The sequence below is a fragment of the Dreissena polymorpha genome, chromosome 15 (genome assembly GCF_020536995.1).
Source record: "Dreissena polymorpha isolate Duluth1 chromosome 15, UMN_Dpol_1.0, whole genome shotgun sequence".
Classification (NCBI taxonomy): Eukaryota; Metazoa; Mollusca; class Bivalvia; order Myida; family Dreissenidae; genus Dreissena; species Dreissena polymorpha.
In genome coordinates this window covers 2,597,665-2,619,302 of record NC_068369.1, presented here as the reverse complement: position 1 = coordinate 2,619,302, position 21,638 = coordinate 2,597,665, and the positions used below count along the sequence as shown (strand labels likewise).

The window sequence follows — 21,638 nt, the reverse complement described above, 5'->3', positions numbered from 1 at the left end:
CACACACACACACACACACACACACACACACACACACACACACACAACACACACACACACCACACACACACACACACACACACACACACACACACACACACACACACACACACACACACACACACACACACACACACACACACACACACACACACACACACACACACACACACACACACACACACACACACACACACACACACATATAATATCATTTATTTACCAAAAATAGTATTATTATTTTGCTCTCTCAAATGTTTAGATTAAATTATATAATTTATTGAATTTGTATAAACCTGTATCTGTGTTTGCTTGATTTATCAACTATGATGCTATTTTAACTTATTGGTTTGCTATTTCTAATGCCATAAGCAGATACAAATTATTGTTTGTGTAATATATGCTTTATGAACCATGTTTTTGCAAATTGTTAAAATATGAAATAAATGAATGAACGAAAGTTCTCGGGCGCATATGCGAGAACATCTGAAAACACATAGTGAAGCCAACACACATGTCTGCAGAGTGTGCAAAGCCCCCTACAAAAATATCAGCTCACTTTGTGGGCACTACGGTCAAAAACACAAATTACGTACGTGTATAAAGTGGTTTCACCTGTCTGTGATTCATTTGTGATTTACTCATGATTTAATAGTCGTGATAATAGCTTTATCATCAAATCTCAGTCATAATTAACATTTGAATCTTATCTGTTGATACCACGATGTTTACTTGTTGCGTTTCTCTTATTTTTACTGATTTTTATTTTTTGTTAGCGCTGTAATTATGTTATAGCAATAGTGATTTAGATTGTGATTTACGTGTGATTTACTGATGCCATTTAATATTGTTTCATTAATAAAAAAATAATACAACATACACTGCATAGTGTTCATTTCTGAAAACAAAACAAATCGGTTCAAAATGTATGAAAAATCCGTGTAATTGGTTTTCACAAAGAGGGAGCAAATCTTCATTTGTGGTTTACTAAACATTACTTTTATCCCAAATTTCTCAATCATCTCTGTCACACGATATATAAAATAAGTATTAACTTTGGTCATTGGCAGTTGAAAGATTTGATAGTTTTGGAACATTTTAAGAGTTATTCAAACAAAGTTTGACTCAATGATGGTCAAAGCTTTAAAGGGGCATTTTTCACAGATTTGGGCATGTATTGACGTTTGTCATAAAATGTTTTATATTGATAAACTTAAACATTGGACCTAAAAATCTCCTGTAAACAAACAAAAATACTATTTATAAAAAAGTAACCCTCAACTGGGCTCGAACCACTGACCCCTGGGATCCTGCAGTAAAAGAACTTCCGCTTAGACCACTCGACCATCCGTGCTCATGTAATGAACGGATTATTTTTTACTTCATATAAAAAATCCTCGAAGTTTCAAAAACAATAACGACAACAACAGAATTTTCCAAATCATTCAATCGTTTCGCGCTGCAACGCTTTATAATTTTCAGGTTTTCAAATCGTCAAAAGCTGCATATAATGGATATTTAAGAGAATGGTAAATGTTCAGTATTACTGTTTACTCACAAATATCATAACTAACACAAAAATGTGCGAATCTGAAACATTTTTTTTATAAAATTTTGTCAATTTACCAAAACTTGAAAAGGCACCTTTAAAAGCTCTGATCGGACGGATGAATTATATTCAATGACAATAGATCCACTACACAAGGAGTCAATGACGATCCAGTCAGCGCACATTTTCGGGAGTCGAATGGAACAACTAAATCAGGTTATAATTTTTCTTATATAAATTATGAAATACCTCTACCTTTTGATGGGTCAGTGGGGTCAAGGTCACTGAGGCTAATAATAGATTTTCCGTCATGCTTTTGTTGCTTTACTGATCTCTTTCATATTTGGCATGTAGGTACCTACCATGGACCTCTACCTTTTGATGAGGTTTAAGGTCACTGGGGTCAAGGTCACCAAGGCTGATAATAGATTTTCCGTCACGCTTTTCTTACATTTTCTCATAGGGCATTGAATACTTTACCGATCTCTTACATATTTGCCATGTAGGTACCTTGCATGGACCTCTACCTTTTGATGAGGTTTGAGGTCACTGGGCTCAAGGTCACCGAGGCTATTAATATATTTTCCGTCCCGCTTTTGTAACAGTTTCTCACAGCACCTTCAATACTTTACCGATCTCTTTGATATTTGGCATGGGCCTCTACCTTTTGATGAGGTTTGAGGTCACTGGGGTCAAGGTCACCGAGGCTAATAACATATTTTTTTTAGGTGGTTATTAACACATAGATTGACAAAGCGCATCATCGGGGAGCATCCATCAGTTTCCCTGATATTCTTATTTTTACTATACCCCTCTACCCCCATTTGAACATATCCCGTTATATTTTGTGAGGATTTCTTATAGAAGGTATGAAATACCTCTTTCATTGTATTAGCATGGATGGCCGAGTGGTCTAAGTGGCAGACTTTTTACTCCAGAACTCCAGGGTTCAGTGGTTCGAGCGGTGTTAAAGATTCCTCTTTTTTTATTCTTGATTTTCTACTGGAGCTTTTTAGATCCACTGTTTACATTTATCAATATAAAACATTTAATGACAAACTTCAATACATGCCAAAATTTATGAAAAAGCCCCTTTAAAACACACAAAAGATCGGCGATGAGATGATATTTAAAAAACACACACCAAAAACAGCCATAAAACCTAAATATTAAGCCTAAATGTTAAAACGTAAAGACGACTTATCCTTCATAGAATATAAATTGAATCATTCAAATATCTTTCATCTTAACAACATCATTGTTTAAACATTTACTTTTTTCTGAGCAGTGTGTATAGGGTGAAAAGCTGCAGATGCACATAACGCTATCACTCTAAATACTAATAAGCTACGGGTGGTAACCAATCCTTTTCATTAGAAATTGGGACATAAAAATCACGAAATGTCCAGCTGTTGGAATATAATTACTGTCATTAAAGTTGATATATTTCTTTTGTATTTCCACTTGATTCTTGGAGAAAACAGATGACACATTGAAAAAAACTGGTTCCATATTACTCTTGTGCCAACAGCATATATATACAGAGTTTAAGGAAATGTCGACTGAGACAACAGTAAACGTCAAAACACATTGCAACATTCTACAACATCAGAACAAACAGAGTATCTAACTATTGATGGCGATACTATTTATAAACACGAAGCGGTAGAAAACCCAATGACTTCTGACTTCCGAACTCTTCCAATATACCAGATCGTAAGAAAACTGGTATTTTGACATCAATTTACAAACCTTGTCAATCCAAGTTATTTCCTGGGAATGTTAGTCACTACAATAATAATTTAAGCATTGGCGGTACGCTGCGTCCGCCCCCCCCCCCCCCCCCGCCCCCCCCCCCAAAAAAAAATCGCCGAAGTAAAGTAAATTCATTTGATTTTTCACACTTAACTAGATCTAAATCACCTATTTAAACTCATTTTTCTTCTTTTTCGTACACAACATTTCCCACTAATCACAGACAATCGCGAAATGTTTAACTTTAGACTCTCTGTCGCCCGGTTTTTCGAGTCGAACTTTCGGATTCTAATGTATCCCTCTTTTTGCACATAAAGCGTGACATGCTCGAGAAGTGGTTGTCAAAGCCTTCAAAATCACTAAAATCGTGGAGCTTCCGGGGGCTTTGTCCCCCTGGACCCCCTAGCAGCGCTTTGCCCTGCACCCACCCGGACCCCCGGAAAATCTTTCAATATCCCGCCCCCCCCCCCCCCCATAAGCAGAAATCCTGGATCCGCCCCTGAAAAGGACTAGAAGGTATCCAAGCTAACAAACATGCACATATACTTAAACATAATCAGTCCCAACTCTAAATGTGTTTTTATCAATTAAAATACAAGCTGTGATACTCTCTTAATGTTGAGGCTATAAATTCAAAAGTGAAAAAACAAACGGCCGTAATTCTGCCAAAACTCGTCGCAGGCGAAATTCCATACATAACTAAGAAATATAATTTGTATCGTTTGAGTTTACGAATTAGAAGAAAATAATTTTCCCATAATGCAATGTAATGAACGCTTTGGCACACTTAAAGTGTGCACGAGGAAATCAGGTTTGTTTGGCGGTTTTCCGTCATTCAGCTTTTGACTGTCGAACCGTAAAGACATAGTTCAAGTTTGAGTTTGATTTCTTGTTTGTACCTGATTTAATATTTTATGTATTGGTTAACTAAAAGATGAAAAACAAAATACCGCGGTAGGCGCTATATTATATACGTGCATGAATGAAACGTTTTTCATGTTTATATTTTTAGTTTTGTTGAGTTATTATATTCTTGTGATGTGTGTCATGCTTTATGCAGACAGAAGACTGTCCAGATGCATTACCAACAACAGAAAATGTATTGAAATTGTGTCTTGTTTTGTTTATTTGCGATAAGTAAGAAACTACACTGTATTTATATGAGATTCGTATATATCAAGTGAAAGAAGTGGTTTTTGAGAAACTACAAATAACGGCCATTTTTCAGCGTGATTAAGGAAATTAAGTTTTAAGTTGAGTCGGACTTGAATCATTTCCTAGGCCCAATTGATCCACAGTCGCCAATTTGAATTCTATGTTTAATTGGATTGAGTTGTTTCAAGCTTTGAAAAAGCTTGCACAGGCTAATCAGTGTGAACCGGCTAATCTGGGGCACCACTTATTTGATATGCATTAAGCCCCGTTTTCCCTGAAAGCAGCGAATATGTACAGATTTCAATGACAAACTGGCCAATGTCGTCACACAAGCTGTTAAACACTATTGAATACATACATACACTCACTGTCTGCTATGTACCAGTGGTGAAGTTTAAACAGGCTGATCAGTGTGCACAGGCAGATGCGGTGGCCTTGACCTTCCTTCAACCTGATGACATGAAACTTTTACATTCACAATTTGTATGAGTACAGGACAAAGCATTCTTTAAAATTTAGTGCAATAAAAAAGTTAATGGAGTACAGGACAAAGCATTCTTTAAAATTTAGTGCAATAAAAAAGTTAATGTTACAAAACCAGGTGACCGTTACCTTTGTATATGTGACATCAAAGTCAAAAGACGTCTTCCCTTTCATCCAAGTAACCCAATAAGCATGCTCAAAAGTCAAAGCATTCTGACGATATAGTGAGGGAACGAATTTATTATTACAAGACTCTTCGATCTATGGGCCACAAAAATCGTTAGGTATCTTCATTTTCTCAAACGTAACCATCATATTTTTACCTATGTTCAAGGTTACAGTTCAAACAGTACTAGACATTTCACGCAAAAAACGACTGACCGACAAAGCGATGACGGACATTCGCAGAGCAATATATAGCCGCTTTTTACACGAGGAGCATAATTTTAGTATTTCAAAAGTAATGAGCGATATGCTATAAAAAAAAACATAATTATAAATGACCAAGTTTTGTAAACTTGTGTACAAAACATATTTATGCTGTCAATACTGTCATTAAGTAAAGTTGTAATCACAAGGACAAAGATTCAATATATTTAACACCTTTATTACTTTTTCGTGTAATTTCAGCAGTTCATACACGCATGTATAAATCTCAATTTTAAACACACCCAAATGCATTAGATATACGTTTGCATACACTAACTTAAGTGTTGTAAGAGTCGGAGACCATTCTTATAGTACAATACTGATACCAAATTGTTCATTTTAAGAGCTAATCAAAATGTAACATTCAAACGCCTCATTATTGAACAGGTGTGCAGACTATTTAACAGCATATAGATGAACAATTTTCTTTCTTTAACCTTTTTCAACGTGTTAAATGGCGCTACATAATTAGAAAAACTACTTGTAGCTAGATTTTGTCACAATAGTGATGAATAATAATCCCTGAAGCAAAATGTCATTATTTGTAGCCACATGACACAGTTGAAAAATGGGAATAACTTTTGTAAATTTTAGCAAAGGATATTAAAACTTGCACATGCACAGCATTATATAACAGGATAAATGCCTGCAAATTTGAATGTTCTACGTTGAAAAGTGAAGGCAAACATCTAAGGAAAAGAATTTGTCTATTTACAGTCAAATTGCTCGACAGACTGCAGACAGAAATGCAGATAGACAAACATCCATGGCAATTTTTAAAATACACCTCTCAACTTTTTACAAGGGGTATAGTTATCTGTTAATAGTGCAAAACTTATAATCACCATGTTATTGAAAGTTTAAGTTGAAAAAAGGCAGAAGGTTTGTAATTGTTTAATGTTGGATAAGAACAAGAGATGTGTTTGTCAGAAACGCAATGCGCCCTATTGCGCCGCTTTGAAATAAAATTGAAATATATCATTTGGCAGGTTTAGAAATTATCTCCCTTTTTAAGCTTATTACTTCCCTTGGATTGTATTTTTTTTACTTTTGACCTTGAAGCATGACCTTGACCTTTTACCACTCAAAATGTGCAGCTTCATGAAATACACATGCATACAAATATCAAATTGCTATCTTATATATTTTAAAAGTTATGGCCAATGTTAAAGTTTTCGGACAGACGGACGGACTGACGGACAGTTCAAGGCATAAAAAGTCCACATTCACAACTTCTAAACATAAGAAACAATGCCTGCTAGTTTAAATAATTTATGTTGAATAGTGTAGAGGAACGCCTGCCGATAAGTCTGTGTCAAAATACAAATATACAGAATGATGGACGGACAGACAGACAGGCAGACAGATAGGCGAACAGACAGACAGCCATGTTGATACTATGTTATCAGCGGGTAACAAAAAATAACACTCTTATAACACTGCTGTTTGTACTAGTGTGGACAAGCAGCTAAAGAAATAATATTATGAAAGCCCCTAATCTTTTACTTAACAGTATTTCCTCACTAAACTAACAAAATCACTTGTCGATGATCTTAAAAATAAATAATTAATATTTAAACATTCATTTTCTGAATAAATATGTAAGCCAATGTAAATGTATCACAGAAATGAAAACAATGAGCACTAACATTTAAAATGTTTGGCATATATCAGGTTATTTAAAAATATATAATATGGACATTGATTTGTCACTTAAAGTATGAACTAAAACATCATAATGAAAATGATAAAATCAATACAAGCTTAACATACTTAATACCCTTAATGAATAACAAAGACAATCAATGTGTATCACATATTCAAATAATGTTAATACTTTGTGTTTTCAATCAACAACCATCAAAAATCAACCAGCAGTAAACTATAAACATAACAGCTTCAGGACGCAACCACAATAGTACTCGATGACTTCATTTTCATAGCACGTGCCTCTTTAGACGCCGCCCGTCGCTCATTTTTCTGCAAATTGTCCCAGGCAGTTTTACGTATGGCTTCACCTGTCATCTGAGTCTGGAGGAACTCTGTAATGTTTTTAAGCGCTACGTCCATACTTGATTGCAGCTGGGTGACTTTCTCGCTGTTCTGTATGGACATGTCCTCCAAATGGGAGAGTTCGGAGGAGTTATAGAGGCCGCGGTACTTGTAGTACTCCATCATGGCACCATGCATGCGGATCTGAAGTGCCTGCAGCTGCAACAGGGTAGGGTGGAAAATTATGAAAATGGCAGTAACAGCAAAATAGGGGACGGTTGACAGAGTTGAGAATGCCAATAGCAGCATCTTGGGGATGGTGGACAGTGGTGAAAATGGCAAAATAGTGATTGTAATAAGGGAGTGGACAGTAGTTATAATAGCAATAGTAGCAACATATTGATTGTGTCAAGGGAAAAGGACTGTGATAAGAATGGCATAGCAGCAACACATTGATTGTAACAGGCAATGGTGGACATCAATGAGAATAGCAATAGCAGCAAAATATTGATTGTAACAGGGGAGGGTTGACAGTGATGAGAATGGCAATTGAGCAGCATCATATGAGAGGGTAGATAGTGATGGGAATGGTTATAGCAGCAACACATTGATTGTAACAGGAGAGGGTGGACAGTGATAAGAATGGCAATTGAGCAGCATCATATGAGAGGGTGGACAGTGGTGGAAATGGCCATAGCAGCAACATATTGATTGTAACAGGAGAGGGTGGACAGTGATAAGAATGGAAATTGAGCAGCAACATAGGGGAGGGTGAACAGTGGTGGAAATGGCCATAGCAGCAACATATTGATTGTAACAGGAGAGGGTGGACAGTGATAAGAATGGAAATTGAGCAGCAACATAGGAAATGGTGGACAGTGGTGGAAATGGCCATAGCAGCAACATATTGATTGTAACAGGAGAGGGTGGACAGTGATAAGAATGGAAATTGAGCAGCAACATAGGGGAGGGTGAACAGTGGTGGAAATGGCCATAGCAGCAACATATTGATGCCATGTTTAGCATACTGAGATGTTGAGCATAGATACCATTACAAAACAAGAGCACCGCCTTGCGGGTGCAGACCGCTCATCTATTTTGTTTTTAAAGGTGAAGGGACTCTCATTTTCAACCACAAAGGAGGGAGGGGTGGAGTGAAGAGGGGTGTATAGTGTGGGGGCGTGGACATTTATTACATTATCTTCCAAAAATGCGGAAAAAAAAAATGCGAAAAAAAAAAAATTCGGTGGGGGGGGTGATTCTTGGGTGCGATGGTTGGACGGTATTTCAAACATAAAATAATAAAAATAAATATTTGTTTTTTAACCGTTTAAAAACAAAATTTGGGGGGGGGGGGTTATAGTGTGAGGGTGTGGTGGTCATTTGTGAGTTGTGAGATGATCTTAAAAAAAAAAAAAAAAAAAAAAAAAAACATAGCGGGGGTGGGGGGGATTCGGGGGTGGGGGGGAGGGGGGGGGGTGGGGGGGGTATTCTTGGGTGCGATGGTTGGACAGTATTTCAAACATAAAATAATAAAAATAAATATTTGTGTTTTTTAACAGTTTCAAAAAAAAACAATTTGGGGGGGGGTGGGGGGGGGGGTATAGTATAGTGTGAGGGTGTGGTGGTCATTTGTGAGATGATCTTAAAAAAAAAAAAAATTAGGGGGGGGTGATTCGAGGGGGGGGGGGGGGATTCGGGGGGGAGGGAATTCAAAGGTCAAGGTAAAATTCAACTTGCCAGGTACAGTAACCTCATGATAGCATGAGAGTATTTGAAGTTTGAAAGCAATAGCCTTGATACTTTAGAAGTAAATTGGATCGAAACACAAAATTTAACCATATATTCAAAGTTACTAAGTCAAAAAAGGGCCATAATTCCGTAAAAATGACAACCAGTTATGCAACTTGTCCTTTTACTGTACCCTTATGATAGCTTGCGAGTGTTCCAAGTATGAAAGCAATATCTATGATAGTTTAGGGGTAAAGTGGACCAAAACACAAATCTTAACAAAATTTTCAATTTTCTAAGTATAAAGGGCCCATAATTCCGTCCAAATGCCAGTCAGAGTTACATAACTTTGCCTGCACAGTCCCCTTATGATAGTTAATAAGTATGCAAGTATGAAAGCAATAGCTTTGATACTGTAGGAATAAAGTGGACCTAAACACAAAACTTAACCAAATTTTCAATGTATAAAAAGGGCACATAATTCTGTCAAAATGCCAGTCAGAGTTACATTACTTTTCCTGCACAGTCCCCTTATGATAGTTAGTAAGTGTTGCAAGTATGAAAGCAATAGCTTTGATACTTAAGGAATAAAATGGACCTAAACACAAAACTTAACCAAAATTTTCAATTTACTAAGTATAAAAAGTATACGTATACATAATTCTGTCAAAATGCACGCCAGAGTTATCTAACTTTGCCTGCCCAGTCCCCTCATGATAGTAAGTAAGTGTACCAAGTTTGAATGCAATAGCATTGATACTTTCTGAGAAAAATGGACCTAAACGCAAAACTTAACCGGACGCCGACACAGACGCCGACGCCAAGGTGATGACAATAGCTCATAATTTTTTTCAAAAAATAGATGAGCTAAAAAATACTCATGTACACACTACCAATCATTTTTATGTATAAATAAAGATTAATGTAGTCCTAGTTGCTAGAGGCCAAGTAACACTTAACATTCAAGCATTGCTAAAAAACATAATTGTTTTGGAACATTTTAAGGTGTACAGGCCCTGCATACTAAATTAGTTTGAGTTCAGAGATTCATAAAAAAGTAACTTTGTCATGTACCTCTCTAACGTCCTTTATTGTGTTTTCCAGTTTAATGCGATCTTCAAAGTTGTTCATGTATTTGTCCTTGATTTCCATCTGATCATTCTGGAGTGTGCGGTACTGGGAGGCCATCTCCTTGTTGGTCTCAATGCCCTTAGTCTTCTGAGCCTGTCAATGAAAACAATTGTTAGAAACAAGGTGTGCGGTACTGAGAGACCATCTCCTTGTTGGTCTCAATGCCACTAGTCTTCTGAGCCTGTCAATGAAAACAATTGTTAGAAACAAGGTGTGCGGTACTGGGAGGCCATCTCCTTGTTGGTCTCAACTGACAGCAATCAAAACCCACAGATACCACTTTGGCAAAATGGTAAATCATTGACAACCAGAGCTTATTTTGATTTTTGATCATGTAGTATGACCTTCAAGATAGTAACTGATGTGGTTCTTGTGCATGAAAAACTATCCCATATAGTTTAACAAAAAAGTCATGTTATCTATAAATCAATAAGTGAACAATGAAGTTATAAATATGGAGTGGGCAAGTCAAAGATGTGAAAACAAAACTGCCAAAGGTAACTGTCGCATAGTGGATATGTGAGGACATGGTTTCGATCCCCACTGTAGGAGCGCTTTTAAGATCTCCTCCTTAGACACCAAGTACTGGTTCTAGTCACTGGAAATGGACTTGAAAGAGTTTAAATAACTCTAATGCTTTTGATGCAATCGAGCAAAAATAAATAGGTTTAAACTAAAACTGCCATAAGTATGCCCTTGATCTTGAGAAAAGACGTGTGTTTTTTGTTTTCAACTTACTTAATCATGTAGTTGAACACAATGTGCAACAAGTTATTTTGAGTTAAATGAAAATCAAGCTATAGAGCAGACAAGCCTTATTTCTGAGACCTTGGCCATTAAGATAGCTGTGTGGTTCTTGCACGGGACACATGTTACTTAAATGTACAAATGAATATTAGGGTACAAGTATAAGACAATTTAAATGTAAGTAAGACTTAACAAGAAATATGACCATGCCCCAAAACTAGATTTTCAACAATTTTTACTTTTTTTCACAGTTAGTTTAAACAAGAGATGTGTTTGTAAGAAACTCAAAATGCCCCCTACTACGCTGCTTTGATTTTTTAAATATTATATCCCTAAAAACAAGAGATGTGTTCGTCAGAAACACAATGCCCCCTATTGCGCCGCTTTGAAATAAAATATAAAAAAAATTGACCTTTGACCATGAATGATGACCTTGACCTTGAACTTCCACCACTCAAAATGTGCAGCTTTATGAGAACGCTGCTTTGATTATTTTTTTTTTGACCTTTGACCTTGAAGGATGACCTGACCTTGAAGGATGACCTTGAACTTCCACCAATCAAAATGTGCAGCTTCATGATAACGCCGCTTTGATTTTTTTAGTTTTTGACCTTTGACCTTGAAGGATGACCTTGACCTTGCATGATGACCTTGGCCTTGAACTACCACCACTCAAAATGTGCAGCTTCATGAGAACGCCGCTTTGATTTTTTTATTTTTTTTTACATTTGACCTTGAAGGATGACCTTGACCTTACCTTTCACCACTCAAAATGTCCAGCTCCATGAGATACACATGCATGCCAAATATCAAGTTGCTATCTTCAATATTGAAAAAGTTATGGCCAATGTTAAAGTTTTCGGACGGACAGACGCCATAAATTTGACATTTGACCTTAAAGGATGACCTTGACCTTTCACCACTCAAATGTGCAGCTCCATGAGATACACATGCATGCCAAATATCAAGTTGCTATCTTCAATAGTGAAAAAGTAATGGCCAATGTTAAAGTTTTTTCGGACGGACGGACAGACTGACTGACATACTGACATACTGACGGACAGTTCAACTGCTATATGCCACCCTATCGGGGGCATTAAAAAATAACTTCCCTTGTGAACATGATCTGTACCTGTCAAATAGAAATTATCTCCCTTTAATGCTTGTTACTTCCCTTGGATTTGTTTTTTTTTAACTTTGACCTTGAAGGATGACCTTAACCTTGACCTTTCACCACTCAAAATGTGCAGCTCCATGAGATACACATGCATGCCAAATATCAAGTTGCTATCTTCAATATTGCAAAAGTTATGTTAAAGTTTTCTGACGGACAGACAGACAGACAGACGGATGGACGGACTGACGGACAGTTCAACTGCTATATGCCACCCTACTGGGGGCATAAAATGCAATCACACATTATAGTCTGCATGTCGGCTTCCTACACACACAACTTGAGAAGATGCCTACCCTCTATCTCTAGTTATTGAGAGGAAACTGTTCTTATTTTCTTTGAATAACAGTGACCGTGTCCTTAACCCTACCGAACCTGACGTTTCAGCACCATACCAAAATCCTAACTCATCCTTAGTCGTTGAGTCAAAAAACAATGTTGTTTTTTGTAATTCCCAAATGCAAACCCACTCAAGGTCGCCAATTCAAGCTTGCTATATATAAGGTTTCATCAATATCAGTCAATGCAAAGAAATGTTATTGCCCAAAAAACACTTATTTGCTTTTGCTCTATTTCTCTATTTGTTAGCAATAGTGACATTACTCTTCTATCCCCAATTAAAATACGATGCAAGGTCTTGATGCAAGCTTGCTATATCCAATGCTAAATCAAGATTGGTTGATGCAGACTGAGGTTACTGATTGTAAACCACCTGCTTGAAGTTGCTTTTTCCCACATGCCATATCCCAATTGTATAGTAGAGTCTAACAATTTCACCTCTAATTCTCGTAGCTTTGCTTTCCGCTCTTCCATCAGCTTTCTATGGTTGGCCTGATTGTCACGAATTCGAGCTGGAAAACAAGTACATAATTGATGACAGTTATAATATTCTACAGGTTAACATTTTTTAAGACTATTTAGAAAAATAATGAGATTAATTTTAATAACTGGATAAGAAAATAATCTTCATTGAATTAGCAAACACTATTTGACATTTAGCTCTATTATAGATCATTTATACATTATAAATTATTTTATAAATGCTTTTTAATATAACAGGAATGGACATAAGATAAGGGTAGATAAGAGGGAAAACATGCTTTTTGCACTGTTGCAGATAAGGAGAAAAGTAAGAGAATAAAATAGTAAACAGATAAACAGTAGGAAAATTTAAACATACATATCAGAAAAAAAGGAAATTAACTTTGCCACAGTAGTGACAAAAAGCTCCTGATGCTGCATAAAGTAATGTGCAGAAAGTTGTAACAAAGAAAAAATGACCATGGGGGTGGTCAGTTTTGACCATAGGGGCATTATTTGAATCTCTACAGCACCACAATACCATGTTACATATCAAATATTAAAGCTTGTGGTTTCAGAGATAAATAAAGTTATTTTGCCTTTCAAGTCTATTTATAGTATTGGACCCCCTGGGTGCAACCAGTTTTGACAACAGGTTAATAATTGATGAAACTAAGAAGGACAACGTACAATTGTCAATACCAAATATGATACTTAAAAAGATTACTGACAGACAGACAGACATACAGACAGACAGTTATATATTGATCCAGTATGAATTCTTAAGTTCTTATGGGGGTAGATGGGTATACTCAAATAAGAACAGGACAATCTCCTGCAACTTACAATCAAGTATATCAGAGAGGCAACACTTACTGTTAATGCTGTTAAAGTGCAGTTTCAAGTCATCCTCCACTTTCTGTGCAGCCTGTAGCTGTAGATCAAGCTCCCCCAGCTGGTCACTGAAACAACATCAACAATTATTAACCCATTTATGCCTAGCGTCTAGAAAAAGGCCTTGGCAAACTGCATAGACCCAGATGAGACGCCGCATGATGCGGCGTCTCATCAGGGTCTGCGCTGTTTGCTTAAAGGAATTTCTGTAAGAAATATCCTTAATATAGAAATAAATATACTAGACATCTCTAATTTTGGAAATAAATTGATCCAATTTAGAAGGTCGGGAGAGTCCACTAGGCATAAATGGGTTAATCCAAGACCAGTCAAAATACTCATATGAGAGCCTCAATCAGGGCAAGCAGTGCTAAATGCATGTGCATTAAGTAACATCCCCAGATTAGCTAGATGCTTAACCCTTTATCACTCAGAAACGTATTTTGAAGCATTTGTAGTCCATTATAAAGTTACATTTGATTAAAGACTTTTCTTACTATATTCAAGTTTTAAAGGCTTCATTTCCAACCCTTAGATACTGATGAGCAGCAAACAGCATAAAACCTAAACAGACTGTGAGTTACTCGCTGACTGTTCTGGTTAAGCTGTTTGCACATAGCCATGTTCACTTTGCTTCTGAGTGGGAAAGGGTTATGGTAACTTTGCAGTTTCACACTATTTGAATTCTGGCTTTCCAATGTACCTTTTTCAGCTCCATGTGAGGCTCACCCTATGAAATGAATGGTCATGTAAGGTATTATAATACACATCAATAATTCTGCCTATAAAGAATACATCGGTTTAGTATTTGCGGTCCTTAAAAAAACTGTATGATTAACTTCAGAATAAAATGTCTGTTTATAGAGCTATGTGAGCTTGTCATTGCATCCTCTTAAAAGATTATACAGTTTACAACCAAATAAAATGACTGCCTATAAATGCTAGCTTAGCAATTTTTGTCCTTCAAAAGACTTAAATTACATGTTTGCATTTTCACCTAAACACTTCGTTCTGAATGGATTATCTACCTACATGACCTGTTTTTCATATCCTAAAGAATCCACTATCTATGCAAAGTGACATGTAAATATTCATAACAGTTTTACTTTTTCCTAAACAAGCAGCCAAATTGTGTCATTGCAAAGCGCCAATTATTACTCTGATGAAATGAAGAAAAAAGCTATGAAATGCTTAAACATAATGCAATACAAAATAAAATGAGCCTTGCTCTGAAAAAAAACAGGGCTTAAATTATGAATGAGTGTAAAGTGTCATCACAGATTAAGGACGACACTTTCCGCTTTGACCAGATTCTCCATTAGAAGAGACTTCCTTTAAACAGAAAATTCCACAAAAGCAGAAAGTGTCATCCCAGATTTGCATGTGCGCACTGCACCCTCTAATCTTGAACAACACTTCATGCACATGAACTAAGCCCCTTTTAACCAGAGTGTTACTCAAATGTGTGCCACTAGAGCTTACGTGAGAGTCGTTATTGCAATCTCTGAGCTGGCCAGGAGGCGGTCCATCATGCCCTGGGACTTGTCCATGTCTCCCATCTGGTTCCTCATCACATCCGACTTCCACTCAATGTGGTCAATCCTCTTCTTCACGTTAAGCAGGTCTCCCTAAAAAATACATGTTGTACAAATGACAATTTAGATAAGGTAACAAACATAGATTTTTTGTTAAATAAGAATAAATGTTAAAACAAATATGGCTTTGAAATGCACAACTTTTGGGAAAACTGTTCATATATTATATTATGTAGATCAGTTATATAGAGTAAATGAACAGTTTCATTTTTCCTATATTAAAAGAATTGTAAGCAATACAGAAGTGCCTTAATTAAAAACAACTATCAATTGGAAATTGTGAATTTGTTTTATATTGCCGCTGACCTGATAGTATATTAACCCTTTCAGTGCGGGAACCGAATTTTAAAGGCCTATGCAAACAGTTTAGATCCAGATGAGATGCCATAGAACGTGGCGTCTCATCAGGATCCAAACTGTTTGCTATTCTGATTATGAAAAAAACAAATTGAAGAAGAAATGCTAATTTTAGAAATTCAGCAGACAACATTTTAGCAGACGACAAATTTCCCAGCATGCAAAGGGTTTAAAGTTTCATAATAAAATCCAATGTCTATTTGCCTCAGCAAACATTTGTTTGTTTTACCATTTCTTAGATGTTTGGACTTCATAAGAAAATGTTGTCACAAAGTTTACATTTAATATATTTAAATATATACCATTGTAATCTAATTTAAGAATATATTGTGAAACAAATATTAACAATTGAGACTTATTTTTTGGTTTTTTATGAGTCTGCTTACACTTTAATGAAAATGAACATACAAGAATTGTTTTTAGAGTTTATTTAAAAAAAAATAGAAATCTACAAATTAAAGATCCACTGAATATGCCAATTTTAAAGAATCCACATAAACGAAATTAAATAAATCCATTGTACATGTACTATCTCATGTACTTGTCAATTCATTGCAGAATTGAGTATATTTCTGTTCTTGGTAACAGTTTCCTGACATTAGACATGAGAACAAATTAAGGCTCATGCATAATCCTGATAACAATATTATCAATAATATGTACGCAATGTATCAGGATCATATCTCATGCACTTTTTCAGTCATCTCAGTTTTTGTATATAGATGAACAGACAGACCATATGCAAACATATTGCCCAAAATAGTTTCATCATCATATCATATTGAATTTTTTTTATAACAATATCAATTTAAATTTTTTTCTATTTAAAGTAATAGTGATCTGAAATTTGACCTTTATTGAACAAAAGGGTCATGCGTAAACTAAAATGTATTAGCGTACCATGTATCTGAAGTTTTAATAGAGAAATTACAGGATCCAGTTTTGCACATAGCAGACAGACAGATGTTAATTTATGAATGGAGCGTAAACCAATAGTAAACAATTGCCATTTACAATAAATGTCCCAATAGACAAGAGTAAGTCATTAGCATTTGAGCACGGTGGTAACAGCCTAGGTTCAATCCAGCATGAAATCAAGGGTCTTTTGTTGTTATACTTATGCTCTTTTGTTTCATTGCTTGAGTCTGTCAAGTAAGCTGTTTCACTTCATATTAAAAATAAATAAATAACCCATGAACAGTGTAGTTCCTATAACAACAAGAGCACCGCATAATGGGTGCCAACGCTCGGCTGCTGGTGCATTTTTAATAAATGAAAGCTTGTCAGAAAATATTTTTTTTTTTTTTTTAGAGGTCACAGTGACCTTGACCTTTGACCTAGTGACCCAAATATGGGTGAGGCATGTAGAACTCATCAAGGTGCAGCTACATATGAAGTTTCAAAGTTGTAGGTGGAAGCACTTTGATTTTATAGCAGATGTTCAAAACCTTGACAAAATGTTAAGGTTTAAGCACGACGCGGACGACATGACAAGCTGGCTATGACAATACCTCGGGTTTTCTCCGAAAGCAGCCGAGCTAAACAACAACCATGTACCGTGAGTTGTCTATGGTGGGGTTCCAGCTTGGTCTTCCTTTCATCAAACTTCTTCTCCGACTCAGCCATCTGTTTGACTGTCTCATCACGCCGGGCGGACAAATCACGCTTTTTCTATTGATGGGCAAATTAATATTTTATCTTTTATTTTCGTAAGAAAATTTGTCGCAGACATTATAATGTAGGCCTAAAAATAATCTTTAACATTTTTAAAATACTATGAAAAGTCAACGTATTTAATTATTTGTTAAGCTTTTATTTCTAGTGTTAATCATAATTTTAAACCATATAACATAAACATGAGTGCATTGTATCTTGAACAAAACCACAGTTTGTTTACTGCTGCTTAGCCACATCTAAAAGGGACACTAGACAATAGACAATTAAAACTTTGAGACATAAAAATGTCCTCCCCATAAGCGTCTTTTCAGTTTTAAGTCAGTCTTTTCCAACTATAATTTAAATACACTGTAGCTAAAAGGTGAAGTCCTGGATAAGCTAATCCAGACTAAACACGCTGATCTGGGACGACACTTGTTGAAAGTTAATAAACTTGGTTTTGCTATGAAATGCCTCACATTTAAATTACAAGAAGCATAAAATTACCCTGGTTTTACTCTCTTTTGCAGACCTCAGTTTTTCAACCTTTTCTTTGATGTTGCTTACTGCAGTTACTACCTCCTCAGCAACTTTCTCTGCCTGCAGACAAATCCAGAAGACAAATTTAAAGAACAATTCTGCAATATTTTTTTTTTTTGTAAAAAATATAATTATGAATAATGATTTTTTAACTGTCATATATAAGAAAGTTAACAACATGTCATGTCTTGAAAGCCAAGGACATTTTTGTACAGTTTTTTTATGTTCCATTTTCAATGTTCTATTGTATTTTTTTATACAAACATTGTGCAGAATTTGATTTATTGATGTCAGCTAGCTAGATAAAATCCTTAAATAATCAAAGAAATGCTTTCATAAACTTCGTAAAACTCGTCTTTATAAGTTTTTATTTATGCTGGTCAAAATCTTGCTAAAATAAACATGTTTCTTTATTTTATGCTTTTGTTTCCAAGAGTCAACAGTTACTTTAAACAACCACAAACTGTATAATAGGTTAATACGGCAAACTTCAGTCTGAGCCCAAACCTAGACCATGTTTTGCTACTATTTAGCCTAAAATTGATGTTCATACATACTAATAAGGCACATATGTTAGGGATCTTTTATTTGATGTCACAAACCATTGCACATGTCTTAAAAACATCATTTAGTGAAGAACAGATCACAAATCTCATGTTGAACTTAAGACAAGTTGAATATGTACATGTTTGACACCTACACACAGTTGTACCAGTATTAAACATGTGCATATATGACACACATACAGTTTAACAAGTATAAGCAATGTGCATATATGACACATATATAATGCAAGAATAACAAGTATAAGACTTTTACAATGCATATTTACTATGACAGAAATAAGAGTTTTCATTTGTTATAACAAACACAGACAAGTCGAGACCAGGAATGTTGATAAGGCTAAAAAAGTCATGCAATTTTGTTAGTCATAATCCACAGGAATTCATTCTTGTACAATAATAACTAATATAACAACCATATATTACTACTCAAATATATTTATGTTGTTTGCAGCCAGTTATTCTTAAGAATAATTTCTCTGAAGATAGCTTTATTATGACAAATATGAAAAATGAAACTCAACAAGAGATGTGTTCGTCAGAAACACAATGCCCCCTATTGCGCCGCTTTGAAAAAAAAAAAAAAACCTGACCTTTTACCTTGAAAGGATGACCTTGACCTTGAACTTCCACCACTCAAAATGTGCAGCTTCATGAAAACACCGCTATGCAAATTTTTTTAATATTTTTTACTTTTGACCTTGAAGGATGACCTTGACCTTGAACTTCCACCACTCAAATTGTGCAGCTTCATGAGAATCCCGATTGAAATTATTTTTTTTGACCTTTGACCTTGAAGGATGACCTTGACCTTGAACTTTCACCACTCAAATGTGCAGCTTCATGAGAACACTGCTGTTTGTTTTTTTGTTTTTTTTTTTTTTTACCTTTGACCTTGAAGGATGACCTTGACCTTGAACTTCTACCACTCAAAAGTGCAGCTTCATGAGAATGCCGCTTTAAAAAAATGTTTTTTTGTTGTTGTTTGTTTTTTACCTTTGACCTTGTAGGATGACCTTGACCTAGACTTCCACCACTCAAAATGTGCAGCTCCATGAGATACACATGCATGCCAAATATCAAGTTGCTATCTTCAATATTAAAAAAGCATGGCCAATGTTAAAGTTTTCGGACGGACAGACGCCATATATTTGACATTTGACTTAAAGGAGGATGACCTTGACCTTGACCTTTCACCACTCAAAATGTTACAGCTCCGTGAGATGCACATGCATGCCAAATATCAAGTTGCTATCTTCAATATTGAAAAAGTTATGGCCAATGATAAAGTTTTGGACGGACAGACAGACGCCATATATTAGACATTTGACCTTGAAGGATGACCTTGACCTTCACCTTTCACCACTCAAAATGTTCAGCTCATGAGATACACATGCATGCCAAATATCAAGTTGCTATCTTCAATAGTGAAAAAGTTATGGCCAATGTTAAATTTTTCGGACGGACGGACAGACTGACTGACTGACATACTGACGGACAGTTCAACTGCTATATGCCACCCTACCGGGGGCATAAAAATGAAATTCTTGACAACCTCTGATAGTCTTACATTAACCCTTTCCAACTTAAAAGCTAAGTGAAAATGGCTATGTGCTAACAGCATAAAACCAGAACAGCCTGCGAGTAACTCGCAGTCTGTTCAGGTTTTATGCTGTTTGCTGCTCATCAGTATCAAAAAAGGGTTGGAACTGAAACCCTTAAAACTTGGGTTTAGTAAGAAACTTTATTGAATTTAACTTTCAAAGGGGACTTCAAACACGTCAAAATCTGTATCTAAGTGGTAAAGGGTCAAGGCAAGTGACAAAGTGCTTGCACAAAAAAAGGAAACCTAATTATTTTTCAAAGAAGAAACTCATAATGCAATTAATATCATTAAGTTTCCTAGAATTTCTGGGTTGAACCTTAACTAGGTGTTTTTCAGACTTTATTTTGAAAGTCACTTAAAAGATGACTGAGGTGATATCATGATTACAATTAGGACCATAGACTTAATTAAATGAAATATAAATATAATAAAACTAGACATTGTTGTTGATAGGACACTAAAGAGAGCACATTCCTCTTTTGTTTGAAGACAAAACTTACATGGAAAAATTAATCCAATATTTAGAAGTAATAATATTTAAATAAAGTTTCAGCCCTATGGCAGCAATTAATTTTTAGGTACTTAGCCGCAAACCTTTTTGTTTAACGAACCATTATATTTAAAGTTCAGTTGTGTCAAAAACATCTAAACCAAATACAGACATGGACAAAACTTAAGTACCACAGAATGGAGGTGTGCAACCTCACATACTGGTAAATATCTGTGTAAAGTAATTTTCAGACTTTTAGAAGCAATCATTTTATAGTTACATGTATCTGTAAGTGTGACACATAGGAAAATTCAACAGATGGATGGCAAGAAGGATGGATGGACACCCAACAGGACATTATGAGTGCAAAGAAATATGATATCACTTGTTTTCTTGTATCACAACAGTAATGTGTTAAGTTCACAACAAATGACATTGTGAAATATATGGGGAACATAAAGTGAACCTTATCAAACACAGAATTATCTAAGCCTACCACAAAAATCTACCTCCTTCCCTTCATACAACATTTATAAAACACAGGTAACATTCTTCATCAATGTTTCATAGATGCAAACAATCTTGTCACCTAATATTCCCAATGTATAAGATATTATCGTGACATCACCTTTCACTTTTTTTCTTAAAATATATATTTTCTTGTCTTCATAATGTAACATATTGCATTTCTTCTACATATGCTTGAATTACAACAATTTCAAATGATGTACACTTACATTTTTTACAGTTTGGGCATTGACCAACACTTTTAGGTGAAAAGGGAATAGATAACAAATCCAAATAATAATCATGTTAAAGTTTTACAAGTAGAAAATTAAAATAATTGACTGTTTAATTCACAAACACTGATGATGTTTTATTCTGTGTTTGCAATTACCGATGGGGATAATTGGTCATCATCATTATCTCTACCGTAGTAATATTCATAGTAATGCTAAATATAACATCAGAAAAATGGCCATTATCTCC

At 35.5% G+C, this 21,638-nt stretch overlaps 3 protein-coding genes across 10 annotated transcripts in view; all 3 read right to left on the bottom strand.

Moving 5' to 3' along the window:
• LOC127860735 (helicase with zinc finger domain 2-like) overlaps positions 1-21,638 on the bottom strand; it is a 93,024-nt gene that overhangs the window by 24,385 nt on the left and 47,001 nt on the right. The window lies entirely within an intron of this gene.
• The window catches only part of LOC127860734 (helicase with zinc finger domain 2-like), a 143,356-nt gene that overhangs the window by 87,234 nt on the left and 34,484 nt on the right, over positions 1-21,638 (bottom strand). The gene's annotated exons all lie outside the window — the stretch shown is intronic.
• LOC127860737 (coiled-coil domain-containing protein 178-like) overlaps positions 5,529-21,638 on the bottom strand; it is a 127,521-nt gene continuing 111,411 nt past the window's right edge. The window contains exon 22 of the transcript XR_008039908.1: positions 5,529-5,808. The gene's annotated coding sequence lies outside the window, so the exon portion shown is untranslated. The remainder of the gene's footprint in view (positions 5,809-21,638) is intronic.